Raw genomic sequence first — 4,585 nt, forward strand, 5'->3', positions numbered from 1 at the left:
CAGAGTTACAAGGTGTCCCTCTTTTCAAAACATTTTCTCCCTACTCTTGTGTGAATATCTTCCCTGTAGAGTCTTAAGACATCTGGCTGGTTCTTCTACACTTCACCTTGTTATCACATGCTCACTTCCCAGGCAACCCCTCATATTGACTGAAGACTTTGGTCTTGGTTGAGTCAACTGCTCTAATCGAGATTTCATAATCATCCTCGGTGGCTTCAGTTTTCCTGTAAAGAGCATGATCCATCAGCTTTTTCTCAGTTCTCTCCTTCTTCAATTTCAGTCATTGTTAACTCCTTTGGAATCATTCAGACAAATGGCCACACCCTGGACCTCGATGTCACAGGGAATTACTCTACTTTGTAACCCTTAATTTAAAGAATGCCAGCACACTATACTTGCATCAATCAAGACCTCTTAATCTTCTAACTCCCCTATTCCCCAATGTGTATAATATCTGTTGTTCAAATTTCATCCAGAGAACCATTTTTTTTGATCCTGATTTGCTCCCAAATTTATTTGCCTCTGGTTGATTTTATGTCCTTACTTATCTGGCCCATAAAACATGGTTTACATCATCAGGCTCTCTTCTTGTTAACATCCTCAACCAACTTGCCTTTTGTTTTTTCCTCTGTACTCAATCGGCCAATGCTGAACTCAATGCAACTATTTTCCTTCTCTGATCTTAAACCTAGACCTTCAACCTCTGCTGGAGAAAATTCCAAATCACTTGAACTGGTTCTATAGATTCTTCGTTTCTGACTTCATCTTCCCAACCCCCATCCATGGTGCCTGGAAATTTTTCCATATGTCCCTGGATAGCAATCTCTCCCATCCTCTTCAAGAACTATTTCATAGATGAACCTAGAGATGATCATACTACGTGAAGTAAGTCAGACAGAGAAAGACAAATATCATACATCACTTATATGTGGAATCTAAAAAAATGATACAAATGAACTTATTTACAAAACAGAAACAGACTCACAGACTTAGAAAACAAACTTATGGTTACCAAAGGGGAAACGGAGTGGGGAGGAATAAATTAGGAGTTTGGGATTAGCAGATACAAACTACTATATATAAAATAGGTAAACAACAAGGTCCTGCTGTATGCATGGAGAACTATATTCAATATCCTGTAAAAAACAATAATGGAAAAGAATATGAATATATATAATATATATGTTCTATATATGAATATATATATATGAATAACATTGCTGTATATCTGAAACTAACATAACATTGTAAACCAATTATACTTCATTTAAAAAAAAAAACTTTTAAAACAGAGCGATTTCAAACAGTCTTCAAGTTTCCCAGCCCAGTACTTCTGCTTATGATTTTACCCCCTAATTCTATGTGGAAATAGAGGCAACCAGGCTAGGACTCTTGAATTCTTGCTCTACTGTCAGATCATCACCACCTCTGAGAGGTTAAGTGACCCACTCTCAGTTTCTGATTCAATTAGCCTGGGTGGACCCAGGTATGATTTTTCTTTTTTAATTCTCCAGGTAGTTTTAATGTGAAGCTAGCTTATAATTTTCAAACCTCTGTTGAAACGTTTTACCTGGGTATTCTATTGTTACTCTCAAGTTTAACGTCTAAATCTGAATTCAGCATTGGTACCAGTTGTATTAATTAGACAACATTGAGTTCAATTTCTTTTTTCTTTTTTTCTTTTTTCTTTTACATCAACAAGAAGTCCAGAAGTAGGAAAGCACTGGCTTTAGTTTGGCAAATCAAGGATACCAGGGCTGTGATCTCTGAAATACTCTTGGATTTTCCTCTATGCTCCAGGGACACTAACTATAGTTCTAGCAATCATATCTGCTTTTCAGACAGAAGAAGAAAGGCCAGATGCTGGAAATGGTGGCACCTCTCTCAGTAACAGACTTCCACTTATGTTTCATTGGTCAGTGCCCTGTCACATGGCCACCTCATCACATGACCACTCTCTCACATAGCACAGGAATCTGAGGAGGTGAGATCTTAGCTTTCTATGATGACAGAGAAAAGAGGAAAAGAGATGGAAATAGATGCTGAGTGTAGTATCTGCCATGAAATTTGTCTCAGGAGTTTTCTTTTTTATTGTTTTTTGTGGGTTTTTTTGGGGGGGGGCATTGTTTTTATTTTTTAATTTGTTTGTTTGTTGTTAATTGAGTAATTGTTTTCCTAGTCAACCAGTTTTAAAAACCTGGTGTCACCCTCAGCTTTCTCTCACCTCCTACGTTCAATACACTTCCACATAAGCTTTTAATGCTAAAATAAATTTATGCCTTTCCAACTCTATTGCCAACATCCTAACTCATACCCCTTGTATGGTTGTCCTGGACAGGACAATTGCCACATTGCTTTTAGTCTCTCTGTACTCTGCCCAAGCCATCCTGCACACCACCACCAAGAGTGGTCTTACCAAAAGAATCAGAAGCCTTTCATGGGCTCCCTGTTGCCAAATGAAGGCCAGACTCCTAGGCCTTGACCTCAAAGCGCTTCACTGCCTACTTCTGCAGATTGGGCTGCTCACTGGATATATCCCAGGCCTTTCCACCTCTGTGCTGTCACTCACATCCTACTATCTGTTCAGTAGGCCTACTTTCTCTCTTTCCTTTCTCCACCTTTACCAGCTTCTCCCGATGTGATGGTTACATCAGGATCTAGGGCAAGGATTTTTTTACTGAGCCACAATACTGAAGTCAAGGAACTCACTGTGATAACTCAGCATGTTTCAACATTCAGCCCACCAAGGGCTGTGCTCATTCAGGTTTTATTCTTTCACATTGGGAAGCAGACTGAGGCTGTTGCTTGGAAAGACATGAGACACACAGGACAGGCAAGCACTGAATAGAGAAATACTGCCCACTTACTCTCCTTTAGAGAATAATTTTATGGACTTGTTTTCTCTCATTGACAAGGTAAGCATTGCAGGTCTAGGACAAAAGAAAAGTTGTTTCAGCTTGCCTTGAGCCAAGGTAAAAGGAGGCTTTCTGGTGGCCAGCCCAGTTCACAAGATGGTTACTTTGGAACTGGACATTTCCAATAACCTGTCACTGTTAATATTTTGCTATACCTAGATATAGATAGATAGATATAGCAAGATATAGATTTTGCTATATCTATCATCTATCTATCTATCTATTTATCTCAAGATGTGCATAAAGTAAAAAAGGCTTTGTGGCCATAGTGTCCTGGTCAATGTTTAACAATCAGCTATTAGGAAATAAAACTTTCCTTGTTATGTTTGCCAGTTTCTATAGTGTAAATACTCCCACCATGACCAGTTTCAAGCTACCAACATGATACCACTGAACACAAAGTTGAGAAGACACGGACACAATTAGCCCTTGCAAGCACACTACTGTGTGTTATTCATTACTGAATCGATCTTTATTAAGTGCTTACTGCATCCTAGCTTGTGTGATCTACATAATGCAGGAAACAAGATAGACATAATCCCTGCTCTCATGACGTTTACAACCTAATGGGAGGACTAAAGCTAATTCTTCAGGAATCCAGCCTTCTGTCATCTTTTCTACCTTTAATCCAATTTACTTTTAATGTATGCCATATAAATTATTATTTTATAATTTATGTGCATAAATTATTATGTAGATATCTTTTACCCTGTATTATAAGCTCCCTCAGAATTTATATCCCCTCAAATGATATTCCTTTGTTTTGACCCCACCATATCTAGTCAGCATCCTGTACACAGTAGACCTCTGTATATATTTATTAAAGAAACGAGTAAGTGTAGGAATGGCTGATGGGAGGTTTTTGTATAATTGGGTGCCAGTTGGGACAGGGGTTGAAGTGGAGAGAATATCCATTAACAAAACCTCTTCCTTTCTAGTTCCTTCCACTCCCAGGTGACTGAGTTCATAATGAGTTCATTATGTAAGTCAAGCTTTGAGTGATTTCATCTATGCCCTCCTCCTCCACTCGGTTCCAAATGAAAATGAGTTACACAGAACCCACCAGCAGTACTTTATGGGTGCTAGCAATTGCTACCGTGCATCCTTAATAGCAGCGTAATCAAAAGTTATAATGCATTTTTCTGTAATCACAAGAAATGATACCCACTTAAGTGCTAAGTAAAGCAAATTCTCACCAAAAAAAAAAAAGGCAAAAGCATTCCAATTTTCATTTTGAAACGAGTGAGTCAGAATCAATTTGGTAAAGTAGTTAACAGCAACTGTGTGCCTCTTTCCAGTTCTTAACAGGTACAATTTTCTTTTAACAAACAGCCACGCAGAGGTCTCTGATGCTGGATTAACATGGTGTGTTCGAACCGTCTCACTATTGTGTATTTAAATTGGGTAATAGAGGCCATCAGAGAAGCACCAACATGAATCTGAAGAAACAGACCAATTTGCCAGCATCAAGAACATTTCCTTAGCAAAAAAATAAATATAAATAAACTGGTAAGGAGTTTTTTCATGGGGATTTCAGAACACTATAGCCTAAAAGTGTATCCCAAGTGTCTTTGTGTGAGTTATCAGCTGTGCCAAAACCAATTTAGAGAAGGAAGGAAATATCTTTATTTTGTAAAGAGCATCTTTGCATTGTATTTCCTCACTCTTTC

This window comes from Lipotes vexillifer, unplaced genomic scaffold (assembly GCF_000442215.2).
Source record: "Lipotes vexillifer unplaced genomic scaffold, Lipotes_vexillifer_v1.1 scaffold1048, whole genome shotgun sequence".
Classification (NCBI taxonomy): Eukaryota; Metazoa; Chordata; class Mammalia; order Artiodactyla; family Lipotidae; genus Lipotes; species Lipotes vexillifer.